Source organism: Pinus tabuliformis, chromosome 8 (genome assembly GCF_031772625.1).
Source record: "Pinus tabuliformis cultivar Carrire ecotype Pingquan chromosome 8, CPIR1, whole genome shotgun sequence".
In the NCBI taxonomy this organism is placed as follows: domain Eukaryota; kingdom Viridiplantae; phylum Streptophyta; class Pinopsida; order Pinales; family Pinaceae; genus Pinus; species Pinus tabuliformis.
Window position 1 is genome coordinate 3,679,322 of NC_142294.1, and position 23,448 is coordinate 3,702,769.

The following is a 23,448-nucleotide window of genomic DNA, read 5'->3' on the forward strand; positions in this document are numbered from 1 at the left end:
AAAGCATGGGCAAGGTCAGGATGGCTGAGGGAGGTCCCTGAGGATCTCTAGCATCAGTCCACAGAAGTCTGCCACGTTCGGATGCTCAGCAACCGAGTTTGCAGGCTTCTACAGGAAGTCTGCAGGGGATCCTACAGGAAACTCAGGGATTCTACAGGAAGTCTGTGCAATTCTACAGGATGTTTGACCGTGGAAGTTTTGGAAGATGGTGAAGTGTTGGAGTGGTGTGGGAGGATAGGTGAGATGGAGATGGAGCGGGTGATGGCTCAGGAGTAGAGAAATCAGATGGAGGAAGAGTGCATGCAGTGGGTTGATGGCTGGAAGGATGGGATCACGAAAGGTTAAGTAAATGAAGCTACGTGGCAATGGATGAGTTGGAGGGTAAATGAGCTAGACAGAGGCCGAGTAGGGCTTGAGGAGAGATCAAGAAGAAGAAGAAGGAAGTGGAGTGATATGGAGCAGCGTAAATGAAACAAATGACTTATGCACCAAAAACGAGAATTCATTAACCTATGATAACTGTGCCATGAAACCTATGAACAGCAATGGAAAACCAAGAAATGAAACTCGTGCATGGAAGTGGAATGTAGGAGTATGGTTCAATATCAAAAGTGCATGGATGGATCTTCAACGAAAATGTCTATGTTGCAGCTTGCATGGAAGTGAGAAGAACTGTGTTTCTTTTTGGTGGTTGGTTATGGATTGCACCCCAATCCCTAAGAGAGATGGCAGTGAGCCTTAACAACCTTTTTCTGGAGCTCCAATAAATTATAACTATCCTCCTATCGAATCTAAGCAACTAAAAGCAAATTCACCATAAACTAATCCTATTCAACCTCATGAAAAAGACTAAATTAACAGACTGTAAATTCAAATTGCATGTCAAAGTAAAGACTCAAAGTGCTGGAACGAAATGCAAATAACATTACAACACCGAGGAGATCTATTTCTCTCAGGTTGGGCCCTAACCTGAGAGCTATAGCTCCCTTAGAAACTCAGAATGAGATCAAAATATGCCTCCTTTATTCATAACCAAACATCTGATATCATGCCAAAACTGGCTTACAAAAGGAACAAACACCGAGCTGTAGCTCGTACTTCCCAATTACAAGAGTAATGCAAAAGTTCAAAAAGCTTCTATCCAAGACTACGGCCTCAGTATTTATGCAAAATGATCATCCAACAGGTGTCCTTGATTTGTGGAGCTCGGCTGTCCAACTGAAGGTTAAACTGCTGTTCCTGTAGAACAGTTATAACTGCTGTTCCTGTAGGACAGTTGTAACTGCGGTTCCTGTAGAACGGTTGGCTGCCTCTAAGCTCGGTGGGGGAGATTGGTTGGAGCTCGAAGCTATGGTGGGAATCATGAGGAAGGTCCCCAAGACTGTGGACAACCTCTCCTAAAAACCATCAGTGCCACCTTATTGTCTCCTTGTCTCCTTTCTCGTGGTCTTTTCTCCCTTTTAATGCCAAAAACCTGAAAGCATCATGCATTAGTCACGTAGATAGAATGCCTACCTTTCTTCCTACAAACAACACGAATAAACCAAGAAATGAATGCATAAGCAATAAAAAATGAATGGTTTGAGCAGAGCAAGTAGGCCAAATGAGCCCAAATTGTACCAAAAATTGGGGCTCATCATCACCCCCCAGCTAAACTATTTGCTCATCCTTGAGCAACTTTGCTCTGGCTCCTCGTCTTTGGCCGAGAACTAGAGCCCGGATCATGCTTTTCCTTTCCTGTTTTTGGCAGCCCTGCCTTTTCTGCCGAGGGTGGCGCTGCTTCCTTTCCTATTTTTGGCGGCCCGGCCTTTGCTGCCCCTGGTGGTGACGAAGGTGGTGCTTCTTCCCCCTTCCCCATTTCCTTGAGCCGGGCTTCGGAAGGCGATTGGCCTATTTTTCGTGTCCAGGAAGTTATTTTTGGGCTTCCCTTCTCAGGGGTGGCTGATGTTTTAGAGGGGGTTCTTGCACTGGGTGAAGTAGGGACATCCCCTAAAATGGTTTGGCTGCTGGGTGGAGGCTGTGGCTTGCCCGTGGTCATCCTCTTGCTTCTCCTGGCTTCAGATGGTAGAGGGGTCTCCCTCTCCCTCTTCTCCTTCGGTTTTGGAGGTGTACTGAGGGCGGCCAGCGCCGCTGCTGCCTCTTTTTCGAGAATACCAGCCTTCTCTTTCTTGCGTTTTGCTCTCTCAGAGCTCCTTGTAGAGGGCCCCTCCTTTTCAGATTTCGGGCTTCCTGTAGAAGACCCTGCTTTGCCCACTTCCGGGCCTCCTGTAGAAGATTCTTTCTTTCCCGATTTTGGGCTTCCTGTAGAAGCCCCGGCTTTAGCCACTCCCGGGCTTCCTGTAGAAGCCCCTGCTTTGGTAATCTTCGGGCTTCCTGTAGAAGACCCTTTCTCTGTCTTCAGGCTTCCTGTAGGAGCCTGTTTCTCAATGACTTTCGGGCTTCCTGTAGAAGCCTGTTTCTCAACGATTTTCGGGCTTCCTGTAGAAGCCTTTGTTTTTGTTTTCGGGCTTCCTGTAGAAGCCTGTTTCTGCTTTCCTGTAGACACAGGTGTCTCCACCTCTGCTTGCTTGCCTGCCTGAGTTTTGCTTTTTGCTTTGGTTGCAGGTGCTGTTGAGGTACTTGGGCTGACGTGGACCACCTCAGCTTTGTCCATTCTGCTCTTCATCCTCTTTTCCCTTGCTGACAAGATAGGTGTGCCACCTTTTTCTTTGTCCTCCTTTTCCTCATGCTTCTTCCTTTGTTCTCTCTTCTGTACTATGGTCGGGGTCTTCTGGCCTTCTTCTCTCTGTTCCTCGGCCACTGCTTCTTGTTCCTCACTACTGGAGGAACCTGTTTCTTCGATCAATATTTTAATGTCCCCATCTTTTGTCAAATTCCAGAAAGATTCCCATGAGAGGGGGACCTTATATGAGTGCAGCGCATCCTCCACAAGAAGCTTGATCAACCCATGGTGGGCTATCTGATCTGGTATGCCCTCTTTCAGCTTTGTGGCACACTCCATTAGGGACTGCAATAGGAAATAAGGGATGCTCAGTTTTTGTTCTACAGGAAGATCAATTCGGTGCCTCAATTCAGTGAGCAGCCGAAAGTGATATGCATACACGATGCTGAAACGGCCTTCACAAGTGATATATTTCATGATTTGCAAACTGACTTCATTCCAAGGTGGCAACAGGCTCGTTCTTCGCACCCCATTTTTGTCCTCCGAGAATTCTTCCTCAGGTGGAAAGAATTCTTTCTTTGCCTGTTGGCTTAGCTTTCTTTCTTCCTTATCCCACGGCAAACCCATAGGAAGTTCTGTGATCCGACTGATATGTTCCGAGGTGAGCTTGAGGCTTAGACCTCTGAAGTTTACCGTGGCCAGTGTCTAGGATTTTGGCTTCAGAGCCTGCAAGAATTCTTCGGCCACTTCATCATCGTAGCCCTGCAGCTTATCACAAAAAGACATCCACTGTGCTCGTGTAAAGAGCTCTACCACTGCCGGGTTTTCCCTCAATTTGGCTGAATCAGTGGGTTCCCGTCTTATAAATCCACCCGACATGATGAACACGGCTGTTTTAATTAAAGGTGGAAAATGCGAAAGAGATTTGGTCTATTAAGACAGAGCATGCACATAATCCACAAAATTCAACACAGTCTACTTATACTGACATCCTGTAGAACGACAACATAGGCACAACAAACAACAATTTCACCGATATCTTTATGACCAGACTGTGGACGATGGTCTTGCCACTCTTACTAACCAGTTGCATGAAGAGTTCAGGGTTACCTCTTTAATTGGCCACCTTTTTTCGTGAGGCACCCGCTTCCCTGTAGAAGACTGCGTTCCTGTAGAGACTGCGTTCCTGTAGAACTGCGTTCCTGTAGAACTGCGTTCCTGTAGAAACTGTGTTCCTGTAGGAGCAGTGCGCAATTTTCGGGGAGGACTGTAGTCGGCCTGCGCTCGAGGTGTGCTTCACCAGTGTTCTGGTAGCCAACAGCTCGGCGTATCAAAGCGCAGAGGAGATCAGAATAGCCACTCGAGTTTGAAGTGGTGGTTGATAAATGCATGCGCATGATCTAGCCGATTAGATTTTGAATCGGCGCAATCCGTGGCGCGGGGGGTGAGCTGTCCCCGCCGGACCGTTGGGCGACGTCATCCATCATTCGCCTGCGTATTCACTTGCTGCCGCATCCATTCCCACAGATTTGCCGCCGCCTTTTCCTGTTAAACTCTTGCTTCCGACGGGAGTGTTCTCACGTGCGTGCCGCACATTCTCTTTGTCGTGGCCGCCACCCAAACATCCAATTACACCATAACTAGCCGACGTGGCCAGTCGACTGGCCATACGGCCGCTCAACCATTCACTTTTACGCCATGCAAACAATTCAAAGTAAAATTCATGCGATTTGATGGAAGGAAGGGTTGAGACACTTACCTGCGTGGCTGCACACGATTTTTCCAGTTCTTGGACGATGGTGAGTGGATCTACCTGCTGCATGCGACTTACACAGACCCGGAGGCTCGTGGTTACAGGCTGCCGACGATGGAGTGGATGCTTTGGTTGCATGCGCCCGCGTTTCGTTGCAGATGGCGGTGCTGTGAATGGTATCCACTCGAGCAGGTTGAACTGTTACAGGATTCCCGTGAGGTGTCTCGTAACAGTTCTTCCTCTTTGGGTGCATGCTGCACGACGGAGGATCTGGCCTTTCAATCACGTCCCCGGAGCTTCTGATGCCTGTGGTATGAGATCTCAGCATTTGTTTATCTTCGAAAATGGCTTTTCCCGCGAGAACTCATCGATCTTCTTTGTTGGTGCAGGGAACTTGGTTGCATGTCGACAAGGATGGTGGAGCAAGGTGACAGCAATGTGCAAGGGTGCCAACAGAGGCTTGCATGCATCCAAACCAATCCATAGTCGCTAAATCTCCTTTTAAGATGAATTCTGGGCCGTCCCAAACTTCTACAGGAAGTTTCCTGTAGAACACAGAGCTTCCTGTAGAAAGTTCGGCCTTCCTGTAGAAAGTTTGTACTTTCCTGTAGAAAATCCGCGCCTTCCTGTAGAAAGACTGCATCTTCCTGTAGAAAGACTGCATCTTCCTGTAGAAAGACTGCATCTTCCTGTAGAGGATTCAAACCATGATAAAATTGCACATACCTTGAAAAAACATGGGTACCCTTGGAGGAGGTGCTGGTGAGGTCCCTTGACAGCATGATAAAGACCCTTGGCTTTGAGTTGAAGGCTTCCTCTCCTCCATAGAACATCTGCAACCTGCATGCAATTTTACCATATTTTGCTTATTGTTTTTTCTTTTTTCTCTTTTTTTTTTTTTTTTTTTTTTGAAAGATAACAGGGGCGCCTCAAAGAGGTTTTCACCCGTGCCATCTGCCCTGAGCGCCTCAGAGAGGTTTTCACTCAAGGATCTTTTTCAAACCTTTTCTCTTTTTTTTTTGAAAGACAATAGGGGCGCCTCAATGAGGTTTTCACCCCTACCACCTGCCTTGGGCGCCTCAGAGAGGTTTTCACCCAAGGATCTTTATTATTTTTTTCTCTTTTTTTTCATTTTTTTTTCTTTTTTTTTTTTTCATATCCCTCAGGGTATGCCAGAAGCAGAGGCAGAACCTCTCTCTAGGACCAATACAGATTTCTCCATAGTTTTGATGAACTCTTGTCTTGAGAGAGGTCTCCTGTAGATCTTCAAACGATGCCCATTGACAAGCATGGGAATGGCTTCCTCATCAATGGTTCGAATGAGGACAGATCCATTGTCATGGCATTTTTCCACTGCATATGGTCCTAGCCATCTGGTTCTCAGCTTCCCCTTGAAATCTTTGTATCTGGAGTCATACAACAAAGCCCAATCTCCCGGCTGAAATTGCTTGTCATGGAGATGTTGGTCATGCCACACCTTTCTCTGAAGTTGAACCACTTCTGAGTGAAGGAGGGCCTGCATTCGGTGCTCATCCAGGCCATTCAGCTGCAGTAGCCTTTCTTGTTGTGCATGGCTGAGATCTAGGTCCAGCTGAGCTGCCATCCTCAAAGTGTTGTATTCAAACTCAATGGACAGCAAAGCTTTCTTCCCATAGACCAGCTCATACGGTGTGAAGCCGGTGGTGGTCTTCCAAGTGGTGTTGTAAGCCCATGTGGCTTCAACCAGGCGATCTGCCCAGTCCTTTCTGCTGCTGCTCACCACCTTAGTCAAGATCCCTTCTAATGCTCTATTGGTGACTTCCACCTGCCCATTTGCTTGAGGGTGATAAGGGGTGGAAGTCCTATGCTTGATCTTGTGATGAGCTAGTAGATCTTCAACCAGGTTGGAGGTGAACTGGCTCCCTTGATCGGTGACCAGCTCTCTTGGATAGCCAAACTTATAGAAGATGTTTTCTCTTAGGAACTCGGCCACCTTTTCTTCTGTTGCTGCTTTGATTGCTTTGGTCTCTGCCCACTTTGTCAAATAGTCAGTACACACAATGATGTAAGTCCTTTGCCTCGAAGAGGGGTTGATTGGGCCCACAAAGTCCATGCCCCACTTCTCAAATGGCTCAAGAGTCACTTGAGGTTGGAGAGGCATCTCATCCCTTTGGGTCGGTTTCCCCATTCTTTGGCATTGGTCACACTGACTGACATATCTTCTGACATCTTGATGAAGTGTGGGCCAATAGTAGCCTGCCTGCAGGATTTTGAAGGCAGTTCTCTTTGCTGCAAAATGTCCTCCACAAGGCCCATCATGACAAGTGAGGAGGATATCAAAGACTTCCTCCTCCCTTACACAACGCCTTAAGATCTGATCGGGGCCAAGCTTGAACAGATTGCCCCCGATCCAAGTAAATGAGGCACTTTTTCTGATGATTCTGCTCTTCTCTCTGGAAGATAGGTGTGGAGGGAACTGTGCTGAAACAAGATAGTTTGCTATATCAGCAAACCATGGAGAGAGTACTGAAATAGCAAACAGATGTTCATCGGGCATCTGGTCATCCACTGTTCCATCCTCATCTGCAGACAAATCCAATCTAGATAAAAAGTCAGCAACAACATTTTCTCTACCTGGTTTGTCAACAATGGTCAAATCAAACTGCTGCAATAAAAGTAACCATCTAATAATACGAGCATTCACATCTGGTTTATTCATTAAATATCTAATTGCAGCATGGTCAGTATGTACAAAGGTCTGGTAACCAGTAATATAATGTCGGAACTTGTTCAGTGCATGGACCACAGCCAAGAATTCTTTCTCGGTTACAGTGTAATTCAGCTCAGCTTTGGACAAGTTTTTGCTAACAAAGTAAATGGCATATGGAAGTTTTTGCTCAACTTGTCCTAAAGCTGCACCTATGGCTTTGTTCGAGGCATCAGTGTGGATGTGGAAAGGTAGGGCCCAGTTTGGACCTCTCAGGATTGGGGCTGACACCAACTTGTCCTTTAATTCATTTAAAGGCCTCTGACAATCGTCAGTCCAATTAAACTCCACATCTTTTGCCAACAGGCCAAACAATGGCGAGGCTAGCTTGCTGAAATCTTTAATGAATCTCCGGTAGTATCCTGCTAATCCCAAGAAACTCCGGACATCCCTTACCTTTTGAGGAGGTGGAACCCTCTTGATGAGAGCAATTTTGTTAGGATCCACCTGCAACCCTTGGCAAGAAATGGTATGGCCTAGCACGGTCCCTTCAGTCATTAGGAATTCACATTTTTCAGGACTAAGGGACAAGTTCATCTCGGTGCATTTGGTTAGGACTTTTCCCAAGTTGGACAATGCTTCCTGGAAGTTGGCCCCATAAGGAGTAAAGTCATCCATATAGATTTCTACTGCATCATGGACCAACTCCGAGAAGATGCTCAAGACAACTCTCTGGAAGGTAGCAGGAGCATTGCATAGCCCAAAGGGAAGGACTCGGTAGGCAAAGGTACCCCAAGGACAAGTGAAGGTGGTCTTATCTTGGTCTTCCGGGCTGATTTGGATTTGGTTGTACCCGCTAAACCCATCCAGGAAAGAGAAGAACTTCTTTCCTGCCAGTCCATCCAACACTTGATCTATGAAAGGTAGAGGGAAATGGTCCTTCTTGGTAGCTTTGTTCAGTTCTCGGTAGTCCACACAGATTCTCCATTTCCCATTTTTCTTGGGAACCAACACTAGAGGGGACACCCATTCACTATCTGAGATGGGGTAGATGAACCCGGCATCCAACAGTTTTTGCAATTCTTCCTTGACAATGTCCTTAAGGGCTGGATTCATTCTCCTCTGAGGTTGCCTAACCGGTTTACAATCCTCTTTGATGTATATATGATGGGTACAGACCGAAGGATGGACTCCTTTCATTTCCTTATAGCTCCAAGCAAAAGCATCTAGGTGGTTGGCCAACAGACTACACAGCTCCTTTTCCTGGGAAGGAGATAGGGAGGAGCTGATCTTCAATGCTTTCTCAGGGCGGAACTCCACATTCTTGACTCTGGGAGTAACAGGGTTGGTTGTACAAAGATCCACTAAGGTGCTGGCTTGGGCATCCTCCACCAATTTCTCTAAGGGTAGTGCACTGGAAGGTGGATTCTGGATCAAGGTCTCGATCAAGTCATCCTCGGTTGGGGGGTCTCTTCTAGTGGTATCTAAGGTGCACAGAGGTGCTGAGTACACCTCGTCTTCCTCTCCTTCTTCCAACCAGAGTGGTAAGTCATGCTCTAAGGAGGGTTGGGCAGGAGGGTATAGGACTAGCTGCTTGGACATGGGACCATTTTTGATGGTCATGTTTCCTGCACGACAACTTATGTAAGCATCTGCAGTAGCTAACCAAGGCCTTCCCAAAATGAGAGGATATCCAGTAAGCTTTGCCTTTGGTTGCAGAACCAGGAAGTCTGCAGGGTATTCCCAAGAGTCAATAGAGACCAAGACATCCTCCACAATCCCTTCGGGAGTCACGGTGGAGCGATCTGCTAATTGCAGTACTGTCGAGGTCTTCCTCAAGGAACCCTGAAGATTAAGTTTAAGCATGGTATCCCTGGTCATCACATTAATGGCAGCCCCCAGATCAATCAAGGTGTGAGGTATAATGGTGCCATTGATGTGAACATCTACTACAGGACTTCCAGGATCTAGGTACTTTGGGCAGATGACTTGTCCTAACATAAGGTCAGACAGTTGTCCTATGACATTGATAGTTGAGGCATCTTTCTTCCGTCTGCCTGGGTGTTTGAAACACTTCTCCTTAACCAGTTTGTTGTATATTGGCACATCCTTGATGGCTTGGAGAAGTGGTATTTTTACACACAACTGCTTGAGCTCACCCAGAAGCTCATCCTCCTCTGGGTTGGGTTGTGTGGTGGCTGTTAGTCTCTCAGGAAAGGGTGGAATAGCCTTTGGTTCACTTTCCTGTTTATCTTCCTCATCCTCTGGGGGAGGAGGTTGGCGATCTGGTAGAGTCTTTCCAGATCGAAGATTGATCTCCTGGATCTCCACAGCATAGGTAGGGCATGAGGTTTCCCCAGTGTATACCTGCTGGGCCTGTCTATTGTTGGGGTTCGGGTTCGGTTGAGCAGGCATTTGAGGTTGCCTTGGAGGAGCAGGAGGTAATGGCTGAGGTTGAACTGGTGGTGGAGGCAAGATGGCAGGAGGAGTGTTGTATTGGGGCCTCCACCCCGACTGAGGTGCATTCCATTGAGGCTGTGGCTGGGCATGTGAGTGATATGAATGAGAAGTAGGTTGAGTGGGGTACTGAGGTGGATAAGACCATGGAGGAGGCATGGACCATGAAGGATGAGCAGGGGGACCCCAGGAAGGCATAGGAGTCGATTGGTTGGGGCTGTAATAAGCTTGAGATGCCCCTTGCATCCCCTGCTGATAAGGTCTAGATCCTTGTGGCCTCCTTTGGTTGAGGTAATAGAGAGGTTCAGTGGGAGCTTCTGCCCCTTGGTACATGGCTTTAAACCCAGGTAAGGTTGGACACTGATTTTTGGGATGGTCCTCCTCACAAACGAAACACACTTCAACCGAATGCAATGGACATTCGTTCTTAGGGTGTCTCCTTGTGCACCTAGGGCAGAAGACAGCCAAGGCTCTCTCAGCTTCTTCTTTCTTTTGCTGAATCCTAAATGTGTCAAGCTGCATGGCAATGGTTTGTCTCACCTCACTCTTAAGGTCCTCTAATTGATTTGCGAGCTCATGTTTGGAGAAAGGGACACTAGTTGAGAGGTGGTTTCCTCTACCTCGTTTCCGAGCTGCCCTGGAGTGGTTTCTAAACACAGTCTTGATGTCCTCATAAGGCAGTTGGTAAATGTCCCCCCCAGCTAACATGTGAAGGGTATCTAAGAGGTCTTCAGGGACTCGGAGCAGGACCAACTTGAGGGATTCAGGGTCAAGTGTGCACCTGGCCCGCTTATAGCTTAGTTGGAACCTCTCCTCATAATCCTCTAAGGACTCATCGTTTCCCATGGTCATCCGAAAGATTCCCCCTTTGTTTCCTTGGACCTACAGTAATCCCGGTACTTGGTATTGAAAGCTTGCTGCATCTGAGCCCAAGTGGTGATACTATTCCCAGGTAAGCCCATGAACCAGCGTAATGCTGCATCCTTAAGAGTGGAAGGGAAAAGTTTCAGCTTTTGCTCATCTTCAGTATAGTCATAGGTTCTACAAAGGACAACAAACTCAAACAGGAAGGTATCCGGATCTTCAGTGGTCAGCCCATGGAAGTGAGGTAAGGCGGAGGGGCTAATGTTCTTCATTTTCATCTCTCCATTGGTCTCTCGGATGGGGAAGGCACCTTCTATTCTCTCATCTTCTCTTCTATTGTCAGCCATAGCTTCAGATGGAGTGGTCTCTAACTCTTCTTCTACTATAGGATCTTTGTATATCTCAGGATGTTCACCTATAGGTTCCTCTGGGTCACTGTCACCAAAGAAGAGAGAAGGGTGACTCAGTGATGTGGTGGGGGTGTTTGGTAGGAATTTGCCTGATCTATCTCGGTTCCTACGAGGCATGAAATGGAAAAGACTTTCTTTTTCTTTTGATTGTTTTTGCTTTGCTTTTCTTTTGGTACCTGCAAAACTGAGACAGATTGATCTATACTAACTATGAAAGATGCAGAATTAAACTGAAAGCAGGAAAGAACTATTCTACTTTGCTCAAATGAAATTGCAAGAATGGAAATGCTAGTCTACGCTTGCAGAAAGGAAATGCTAATCTATGAAAGCAGGAAATGCTAGTCTATGAAAGCAGGAAATGCTAATCTATGAAAGCAGGAAATATCTATGCTACTTTTGCAGAATGGAAATGAAGTAAACTACTTAGCAGAAGGCAAGAGTAAGAAAGTAGAAGAAAAGCAACAATTACTAATACTCTGACGCTTCCCCGGCAACGGCGCCAAAAATATGGTGGGCTCCAGTATTGTAGCAATAATGCTACAACTCCTGGAGCTTCCTATCTCTAATTTTATCAACCCGGTAGTTTGTACAAACTTGGAAGCGACGGTGCTGTATGCACAAGTACTAGCTCTTGTCGCAGCTGTCACTTGGTCAGCTGGCACAAGTCCGCTAGGGCTCAAGCCAACTTCTATATGCTCACAGAAGAAGCTTTATGAGTGATGGACGAAAGCTAACTCCAAGGAGGCTAATCTATTTGCAGAAAGAAACTGAAAGCCAACAAAGCATGAAAACCCTAGTAAACCCTAATTTGACTAGCTAGGCCCTTACAATGCAAAACTGTGAATGAAACTTCTACCAATGATGCCATTACTTGCAGTGAGCTGAAATACATGCATCTAAGCTACTTGCATCTGAAAAGACATGTTTTTGTATTTTTTCATTAAGTGGTTGGATTTATTGTGATGATGCTTTTGATTAGGGTTTGACTGTGCAGGTGCGGTTCGAATGGAAGGAAAGCATGGGCAAGGTCAGGATGGCTGAGGGAGGTCCCTGAGGATCTCTAGCATCAGTCCACAGAAGTCTGCCACGTTCGGATGCTCAGCAACCGAGTTTGCAGGCTTCTACAGGAAGTCTGCAGGGGATCCTACAGGAAACTCAGGGATTCTACAGGAAGTCTGTGCAATTCTACAGGATGTTTGACCGTGGAAGTTTTGGAAGATGGTGAAGTGTTGGAGTGGTGTGGGAGGATAGGTGAGATGGAGATGGAGCTGGTGATGGCTCAGGAGCAGAGAAATCAGATGGAGGAAGAGTGCATGCAGTGGGTTGATGGCTGGAAGGATGGGATCACGAAAGGTTAAGTAAATGAAGCTACGTGGCAATGGATGAGTTGGAGGGTAAATGAGCTAGACAGAGGTCGAGTAGGGCTTGAGGAGAGATCAAGAAGAAGAAGAAGGAAGTGGAGTGATATGGAGCAGCGTAAATGAAACAAATGACTTATGCACCAAAAACGAGAATTCATTAACCTATGATAACTGTGCCATGAAACCTATGAACAGCAATGGAAAACCAAGAAATGAAACTTGTGCATGGAAGTGGAATGTAGGAGTATGGTTCAATATCAAAAGTGCATGGATGGATCTTCAACGAAAATGTCTATGTTGCAGCTTGCATGGAAGTGAGAAGAACTGTGTTTCTTTTTGGTGGTTGGTTATGGACTGCACCCCAATCCCTAAGAGAGATGGCAGTGAGCCTTAACAACCTTTTTCTGGAGCTCCAATAAATTATAACTATCCTCCTATCGAATCTAAGCAACTGAAAGCAAATTCACCATAAACTAATCCTATTCAACCTCATGAAAAAGACTAAATTAACAGACTGTAAATTCAAATTGCATGTCAAAGTAAAGACTCAAAGTGCTGGAACGAAATGCAAATAACATTACAACACCGAGGAGATCTATTGCTCTCAGGTTGGGCCCTAACCTGAGAGCTATAGCTCCCTTAGAAACTCAGAATGAGATCAAAATCCGCCTCCTTTATTCATAACCAAACATCTGATATCACGCCAAAACTGGCTTACAAAAGGAACAAACACCGAGCTGTAGCTCGTACTTCCCAATTACAAGAGTAATGCAAAAGTTCAAAAAGCTTCTATCCAAGGCTACGGCCTCAGTATTTATGCAAAATGATCATCCAACAGGTGTCCTTGATTTGTGGAGCTCGGCTGTCCAACTGAAGGTTAAACTGCTGATCCTGTAGAACAGTTATAACTGCTGTTCCTGTAGGACAGTTGTAACTGCGGTTCCTGTAGAACGGTTGGCTGCCTCTAAGCTCGGTGGGGGAGATTGGTTGGAGCTCGGAGCTATGGTGGGAATCACGAGGAAGGTCCCCAAGACTGTGGACATCCTCTCCTAAAAACCAGCAGTGCCACCTTATTGTCTCCTTGTCTCCTTTCTCGTGGTCTTTTCTCCCTTTTAATGCCAAAAACCTGAAAGCATCATGCATTAGTCACGTAGATAGAATACCTACCCTTCTTCCTACAAACAACACGAATAAACCAAGAAATGAATGCATAAGCAATAAAAAATGAATGGTTTGAGCAGAGCAAGTAGGCCAAATGAGCCCAAATTGTACCAAAAATTGGGGCTCATCAATTATATGGGCTCATTTTGCCTCCTAACTTAGCTTAATCCACCATTCTCATTATTTTATTCTATGTTTTTTGATTATATTTATGCTAATAGAGTGAGTTGGGTTGGTCATTATGCCATGGAGTCTAATGTGTGTTTAATGCATATTTTTGGTCAATTTTGGAGACAAAGTCAAAGATTTAATGGACATTTGGCAGCAAATATTCGAAGAAGACAAGAGAGAGGATTTGTAGGAAGGCATCCCTCATTTATGACTCCCCACTTCGAATTCTCCACCATGTAGCTCGAAGCACAAGCAGCCACATCATTGCACCAAAGACACAGCTGAGCAAGTGGAGGATAACTTTTGTTTATCTCAAGTTTTGGGAGCCAAGCCTCCTTGATTTTAAGGAAGCTGTTGGGAGCTTCAGTTGTATAAGTAGAGAGGCATAGGGTCTAATTAGGTTGTTGGAAGTTAGTCAAATTTTCGAATTTTTATTGCAGCTTTGCTCTGCTCAACTTCGAGCTTACTTTTGTTGATAGTTTCATGTAATCCTATTATTATTTTGATAATAAAGATGAGATGCTTTTTGAGCTAGCACTGAGTTATCTCAGAGGGCTGAAGCTCTTGAGTTAGGGCCCAATCCAAGCAGCCAAGCTCCTCTTGTTTTTTATTTATATGCTTTGTTTCAGTTTATGAATTAGTTGCTATTAGATAGATTTCTGTCTTAGAAAAGAATAGGTTGCTTTTGGTGATTTAAAAGGGTTGTTTCCATTTGAGTTTTCCATAGCAAGTTGAATAGTGATAAAAAGAAGATACAAAAAGGCCATCAACATAGCCTTGGCCTCCTTTCCTCCCTTTGGGATCATGAACTGAGGCCAAGATCCTCTTGTTGCCACAAAAACATAGATTTTTCTTTTCCATAGGATTTCTAGGGTTGCAGTTTGTTAGAAGGTTAAATGCTTTGCTGTAGATCTATTTCTCCATGTTCATTTCTGTCTTTGCAATACATTTCCTTCCATGCTTTCTTTCCATGTAGCATTTTTCAACATTTACTTTCTTAGATCAAAGTTTAGATTAGCTTGATGAAAATTCTGTTTTTTTGATGTATCTAGTTTCTTTGCTTGCTTAATTTCATTGTTTGATTTTCAGTTCTCTTGCAGCAAATCTCTTCTCACAATAATTCAGCCAATCAGCCATCACCATATCTTTTTGATCTATGTTCCACAGGTCACCCAAAGTCCCTCACAAACCTGCCTTAGTTCTCTGCACTTTTCCCATAAACTTTCCTCTCTTCTCTTGGACAAATCCGACCATCTCTCTCTCTCCTAATTATTCCTGATGAAATCTAGACACCTTCACACATCATCCTATCCTTCAGCTACCCTTTCCACCCACTTTCCCACCTTCAAAACCTCCAAAATTTCTCTCGGCATCCTCCTCTAGACCTCCTGTAGATCCCTTGCAGCTTCCTGTAGATTTTCTTGTAGGTGTCTTTTTGAAGTCTGATTGTAGGAAAAACCTCCAGAAGGCCACCTGGGACCTCCTAGGACCCATCCACACCTTCCTACACCTATGCAAATTCCAAAGTCATTCTCCATCGCCACCTAATCGCTACCACACACAAAAACAAATAAATTACATGCAAGACAATTTCACCTAAAAATACATTAAAAAAATCCAAAAAGATGTCTTTTTCTCATTCAATTCTAGAAATAGCTTGAGTAGATGTAGTTGACTTCCTGAGTATGTAATGGCATTAATTTCATGGTTTTTCATCTCTCTTTCTGCAAAAGTAGGATTAGATGGTTAAGTAGGGTTTGCTAGGTTTACTTCACATTTCAGCCTTATTTCTCTTTCTGCAAGTAGAGTAAGCTTTCATTTCTTTCATCACATAAAAAGCTTCTTCTTGAATTTATAGAAGTTGGCTTGAGCTCCTAGTGATCTTGCGCCAGCTGACCAAGTGACAGCCTGCAGTAAGAACTAGTACTTGTGCATACAACACTGTCGTTTCCAAGTTTGTTACAAACTACCGGGTTGATAAAAGTAAAGAAGGAAGCCTAGGAGTTGAAACATTATTGCTGCAATACTAGTGCTCACCAGTACACCCTTAGGGAAAGAAGAAGACGGTGGCCACGACCTCTAGACAGGGCCACTCCGCATGACAACAATAGATGAACAAGGTCATGGAGGAGTACGAGGACATCTTCACCTCCCCCACAGGGGTGCCTCTGCACTGTCAGGTCAACCACTCCATCGATCTAATCCCAGGTGCATCATTTCCCAATGGACCAATTTATCGGCACACCGTTCTGGAGAACGATGAAATCAAGAGGCATATTTAGGAGCTGCTGCAGAAATGTCACATCCGGTTGAGTTCATCACCCTGTGGGAGCTTGATCATGTTGGTACAGAAGAAGGATGGTACTTGGAGACTTTGTATGGACTATCAGGCGTTGAAAAGGATCATTGTCTGGAATAGGTACCTGATCCCATGGATTGATAATATTTTGGACCAATTGAAGGGGGGAAAATATTTTAGCAAGATCAACTTGAAGTTTGGATATCACTAGGTACCAATCGAACCCTCCAATGTGTGGAAGACTGCCTTCAAATCCAAGGAGGTCCTTTTCGAAAGGTTGGTTATACCTTTCGGGTTGACGAATACTCCCGCAACCTTCATGAGGATGATGGATGACATATTTCAGCCATTCACCAACTCATTTGTAGTGATATACTTGGATGACATCCTAATCTTCAGCCAAAGTCGGGAAGAGCACCTCCACCACATCTGACAAGTTCTCCAAACACTGTGATAACACAAGTTGTGTGCCAATTTTGGAGAAATGCACTTTTGGCATGACCCAGGTTCAGTATCTGGGATACCTTATTGATGAATGGGGGGTGCATGTGGATCTAGCCAAGATCCAAGTCATTCGGGATATTCCAGCCCCAACCACTCTGACAGAGCTCCGCAACTTTCTGGGTCCTGCCAATTTCTATCGCAGGTTCGTGTTGGGGTTCTCTCATATCACTTAGCCCTTGAGTCAAGTCACCAAGTGAGGAGTGAAAGAAAAATTCATTTGTTCTAAATCTCAATAGAAGACACTCACAAAACTGAAACATTTCCTTTGCTCTCCACCAGTGCTAACATTACTAGACTTGCAACAACCATTTTAGATCGAGACAAATGCCTCTGACTATGTTATTGGGGCAGTCTTTACTCAACAGGGGCATCCAGTGGCATATCATAGTGAGACACTTTTAGACAAAGTTTGGAAGTATACCAGTTATGACAAAGAGATGTATTCCGTTGTGCAGGCCCTTCGACAATGGAAGCATTACATTTCGGGGAAGGAAACAATCATCCACACAGACCACCGACCCTTGCAGTTCATACAAATTCAAGGGAAGTTGAAGAATGATCTCCATCAGAAGTGGTACACATACCTGCAACATTTCCATTTGAATATCAAGTACAAGAAGGGAAACACCAATAATGTTACAGACTGCCTTAGTCGACCACCGATCATGGCGTTACCCATCGTCCTCAACTTTCGTGGGCATGAGACTTTTGATTGGCCACTTCTCTTCCAAAGCGACCTAGAATTCGGCCACACATACCATACGCTCTTGGAGGGTCATAAATTTCCAGATTTTCACCGACAGGATGCTTTGTTATGCCACCTAGGACACCTTTGTGTTCTTTCAAGCGAGCGTGCCAAGATGATTTGGGAAGTGCACTACAGTTGGGCTGCTTGGAATTTCGGGGCTGAGGAAATGGTGGCAGTACTGAAAAAGTATTTCTATTAGCTGAATCTTTGACAGGATGTTGGGAAGTACATCATATCCTGCACTGCCTGCACCATTTCCAAACCGACCATCAAGAAGCAATGCTTCTATACTCCATTGCCTACCCCTAGTCAACCTTGGGAATCCATCCCCATGGATTACATGTCGGGCCTTCCTTCTACTAAGCATGGAAATGACTGTGTTTTTGTGGTCGTCAACAGATTCTCGAAGATGGCCATTATGGCGATTTGCAAGAAGAATATCATAGTAGAAGCCACTATTGCCAGGAAGTAAATCAGATCCTACATTGCCTATGTCATTTCCAAACTGACCATCAAGAAGCAATGCCTCTATACTCCATTGCCTACCCCTAGTCGACCTTGGGAATCCATCTCCATGGATTACATGTCGGACCTTCCTTCTACTAAGCATGGAAATGACTGTGTTTTTGTGGTCATCAACAGATTCTTGAAGATGTCCATTATGGCATCCTGCAGGAAGAATATCAGAGCAGAAGCAATTGCTAAACTCTTATTTGAATGAGTGTGGGAACACTTTGGGATCCCATAGTCTATCATCTTAGATCGGGACAACAAATTCCTCAGTACATTTTGGTCCAGTCTCTGGTCGATGCTGGACACCAAGCTCACTAAATCCACAACTTTCCATCCCCAAACTAATTGCTAGATAGAGGTCATCAACAGGATAATTGCACACATTTTGCGCATGTACAACTCAAAGCATCAACACACATGGGATGAGAGCCCCCCCTATGTCTAGCACAGTTATAACTGGGCTCTCCACAACTTGAATCGCCACACCCCTTTTCAGGTGGGCTTGGGATTCCAGCCACTATGTCCCATTGATGTGGCCATAACATTTGCAATGACTCAGGTAGATTCAACTCATGTCCATTTTGAAGCCGACAAGGCAAATAGATTCATTGAGCACATTCAAAAAATCTGCCTACAGGTCCATGACATATTGGACAAAGCCAATGCTAAATGCAAGAAGTGGCATGATCAACATCGGGTGCCACACAAGTTCCAGGTGGACGACAAAGTTTGGCTACATTTGTAGAAAGAGAGCCTTGTTGGGCCCCACCACAAGATTCGCTTGCTTTGATATGGGCCATACACCATCACCAAGGCTGTGGGAGATAATGATTTTGAGCTTAACATTCCTCCATTCCTTGGCCTCCACCCAGTGTTGAATGTGGATCGCCTTTGGCCATACTTTCCACTATTACTTGACACATCTGACATTGCAGAACAACTCACACCAACAGAGTTAAATCCAGTTTGCATGGAACAAGCTGCAAGTGATCGAATCATGGACATGCAGATCAAGAACACTCGCCAGTAGAAGATCCGGCTGTATCAAGTTGTCAAATTCGGCCAACTCTTGCACCAAGGCAAATGGCTCACGAGGGACCAAGTTCAACAAAAGTCTCCTCATCTCATAGAGGAACTCAACGCAATAGAGACCATTGCTTCTTAAGGGGGGAGGAATGATCCAGGTGGATATTGGTGGCCACCCACCTATTCCACTTGGACCCTCACCGCTTCGATATGGGCCATACACCATCACCAAGAATGTGGGAGATAATGCTTTTGGGCTCAACATTCCCCCATTCCTTGGCCTGCACCTAGTGTTGAATGTGGATCGCTTTCGGCCATACTTTTCACCATTATTGGACACATCCAACATTGTAGAACAACTCACACTAACAGAGTTAAATCCAAACTATATGGAACAAGTTGTAACTGATCGAATCATGGATAGGTAGATCATGAACACTCACCAGTAGAATATCCAACTGTATTGAGTTGTCAAAGTTGGCCAACTCTTGCACCAAGGCAAATGGCTCATGAGGGACCAAGTTCAACAGAAGTTTCCTCATCTCATGGAGGAACTCAACGAAATAGAGACCATTGCTTCCTAAGGGGGAGGAATGATCCAGGTGGATATTGGTGGCCAACTACCTATTCCACTTGAACACTCACCATTTTTTTTTTTTAGTTTCCTTAATTGTAGCATAGTTTACTATTTTTGGCAATTTTTCGGGCCCTGAACTTCTAGAGCCGTTTGGAGGCCCTAAACGAAATTTTTTTAGCAATATGCTTCTCATGTTTTGTAAAGAAATCACATCAGCATCTATACGCCTTGGAGAGATCTTTCCAACGAAGTATTATATGCGTCAAATAGAGATAATATGACCAAGCTACGACCCCGAGAAATTGGCTTCCCAACTAACCCCAAGGGGGCCCATAAACTCTTGGTGTTACATCTCCTCGGGGTAGGGTTTTGGTTGTTTAGAGTTTTCTCTTATTTTTCAATAATAAAAAGTCTCTTGAGCCTCATTTTAACTGAGCTCGGAGGCATGTAGCTGCCACATCTCTTCTCAAAGATAAGCTACCATCGCCCGAGCTAGTCTTATTTCCATTATGTTTGTAAGCATATTTTAGTATTTGATATTAATGAAATGTAGTGCTATTTCTACTGCATCTCTTTATTTATGTTTATATCTGTAATTTGTTGTGTTCTAGTTTAAATCTGAATCATCTACACCGTCAAATCCATTGTTAGATGATTGAAATTTCTTCTACCATTAGATTCCACTGCAACTGTCAACCGAATCTTGACTTGTTAGGTCCTTATAATACTAGTGTATTCCCTTATTTTAATTCTCATTGTAGCCCCCTATTGTTATCATTATGCCCATGCTCTACCCATATTGTTATTATTGTGCCCCATAGAAACCCACTATTGTTATTGTTGTGCCCTTACATAATTATTGTTATGTCAGCTCTGATTATATTGTGACCCCTTAGACTCCTATATATAGAAATGAGGTCTTGTCATTTGTATCATCCAATAATTGTTCATTTGTGTAATGTAAAGGAGGTTTTCCCCTCGAAGAGGCTACTTTTGAAGTCATTGATCTATCTCATTCTTCTATTTTGTGAGATGGTTGCATAATAATTGGTATGAGAGATTTGGATTCTAAGGTTTCATTGCTTCAAACAGGTCATCGTCGAATTTTCGCTGTAATTTATTTTTACGAAGCTTAAAAAGATGGAATTAAAACCCATTTGAGATGAAATCATGATGAACCTCGGGACCAAATTTCAGATCTTGTCTTGCTATAGTTTTAGAGAGATATGAACTGAGGAAGTTAGGGTCTTTACAGGATCTTGAATTCGATCTCAAACAGGTCACCTTGGGAAAATCGTTATAAATTTTTCTTTGAGCATCAGATTGAAATTTCAAAAATAGTTGCAGAAAGAGGATGGAATTTGGTTTTTTTTGTAATGTTTTCAGGTCTGAAGGTCGAAATAGTGACACATGGAACTTCTTACAAGTTCGCTCTACTGAACCAGTCTATAATCAGGTCATTGTGGGCGATTTGACGTAACTATTTATTGGAGAATCCAATCTAGATCAGACTTGTGGGGTTGGAAAGAGGATGCAGAGGGCTATCACAAGACAAAATTTTAGACCTTGGAGATCCAAAATTACGGATATACAACAGATTCAATATCGAGCACTTACAAAGAGAAAAAAGGTGTGTAGTCTTTTTAAAAAAATTGCATAAGTTTGGTTTGAAATTTTTGTTTGAAGTGATTTAAAGGGAACAATGAAGCATATTTATCATTAATTGATGCCCCGAAGAAAGAAAATGGAAACAACTAGTAAGAAATATGAAAGCTCTAGCATGAATCATTAAGAAGAGGAAGAAATGCAACATGATATATCAAAATTACGAGACCAAGTGCAACAAATTTCATTCTCACAAAAAGTAACAAAAGCCAAGATGGATGGTTTAAAGAAATGCGTTGAAGCTAAAATGAATGGAGTGGAAGCTAAGATGAATGGCATGGAAGCTAATATGGATGGTGTGGAAGTTAAGATGAATGGTGTGGAAGCTAATATGGATGGCGTGGAAGCGAAGATGGATGGTTTAGAAGTGAACATTGAAGATTTGAAGAAAGACATGGAAGGTTTGGCAAAGTTGCTACAAGAAATGCCTCCTAATGGCGAAAAGGTAGTAGAGGAAACTCATGATGAGAACAAAAGGAATGTTAGTAATGATTTCATAGACTTTAACGTTGGATTGAAGGACCACCATGTTCCAAAGATCGATATGAGGTAGTTTGATGGCAAAAATCTCGTAACATGTATACTACAGATGGAGCAATATTTTGATCTCCATAATGTGAAAAACACATAAAAGGTATGCATTACGACTTTATATTTGGAACCCAATTAGTTTGTATGGTATCAATGGCTTTGCTCTCGTAAAAAAGTTGTCACTTGGGAAATTTTACAGAAGAATTGATAGCACATTATGAGGATACAAAAAGCAACACCTTTTTGAGCCAATTGATAAATCTCAAACAAAAGGGTTTAATGGTGGAGCACATTAAGGAATTCCAAAAATTGAATATAAGGGTAAAAGATATTCCAGAGGAGCATATGATTGATGTGTTCATAGGGACTTTAAAGGATAACATCCAACATGAGGCTCGCCTTTGGGAACCTGATTCATTGGAGAAGACATTCAGATTGGAAAGAAAAATTGAAAGAAAAATTATGGCAACAAGAAAGCCTACCAATCAAAACTATAAAGATGGAAGTGTTGTTGCCCCTAGTCTTCCACAACCTACAAGGTTGACACCACAACAATTAGAAGAAAAAAGAGCAGAAGAGATTTGTTATAGTTGTGATAGAAAATACACTAAAGGTCATAAGTGTGCTGAGAATAAATTATTTTACATGGATTGTGAGGAGGAAGAAGGAAAGGAACAAGAAACATCAAAAGAAGAGGATACACACCAGGAACAAACCCTAGAGAAAGAAGAAATGAATATGACCATATATTGTAATGCATTGGCCAGAATTACCACTCCTCAAACTATCAAGATAGAAGGATATATCAATAAGAAAAAGGTAATAATGTTGATTGACTCAGACAATATCGATAATTTTATTCATTGTAAGATAGCGAAGGAACTGAATTGCTTCCTATATCCAACACCAGAGTGTCAAGTGATGGTTGCAAATGGAGGAACCATAAATTTCTCTGGAATATCAAGCTATCCATGGGAGAATATGTGTTGAATAGTCCAATGATTTCCATTCCAATGGGTGGTGCTTATGTTGTACTAGGAGTCCAATGGCAACAATCTTTGGGTACGATAGCTTTTAATTTTCAAGAACGTTTCTTGAAAAAAAATTTAGAAGGAAAGGAATTTGAATTAAGGGGCATCGCAGGGAAATCGGGAAAGATAATTAGCTCTAACAACATGACAAATATTCTAAAGAAAGAACAACGTGGCATAATTTCACACTTATGTTCGCTAGAGGTTCCCACATCGAAATCATCTATTTCTCCATATCTCCAAAAAGTCTTGGACAATCATTCCAAGGTATTTGAGACTCCCAAAGGCCTCCCACCTATTCGTGATCATGATAATGCTATTCATTTGATTCCAGGAAGTGTTCCTCCAAACATCAGGCCTTACAGATATCCCTATGCCCAAAATAGTGAAATTTAATGTATGGTTGCAGAAATGCTAGAGGCTAGTATAATTCAACCTAGTCAAAGTTCTTTCTCTACTCTAGTAGTATTGGTGCACAAGAAGGATGGATCATGGCACATGTGTCCGGATTATAGGGAGCTCAAGAAACTCACTATTAAAGATAAATGTTCCATTCCTGTCATTGATGAATTATTGGATGAATTTCATGGAGCAATTTACTTCACCAAGTTGGATATTCGTTTAGGATATCATCAAATCAGAATAAATATTGAAGACATTCTGAAAAAAACATTTAGAACTCATGAGGGTCACTATGAATTTTTGGTCATGCCTTTTGGCCTTACCAATGCACCTTATACATTTCAAGGTTTGATGAATTCCATTTTCAAACCCTTCCTTAGAAAATTTGTGTAAGTATTTTTTGATGATATACTAATCCACAACAAGTCTTGGAAGGATCATGTTCAACATGTTGATAGAGTGCTCAAACTATTGGAGAGGAAACAATTATATGAAAAAACCTCCAAATGTTTCTTTGGAGTATAAGAGGTGGAATATTTGGTTCATATTGTATCTCATGAAGGTGTTAAGATAGACCCTAGCAAAATTAAATCCATTAAGGAATGGAAAATACCCACATCCATAAAG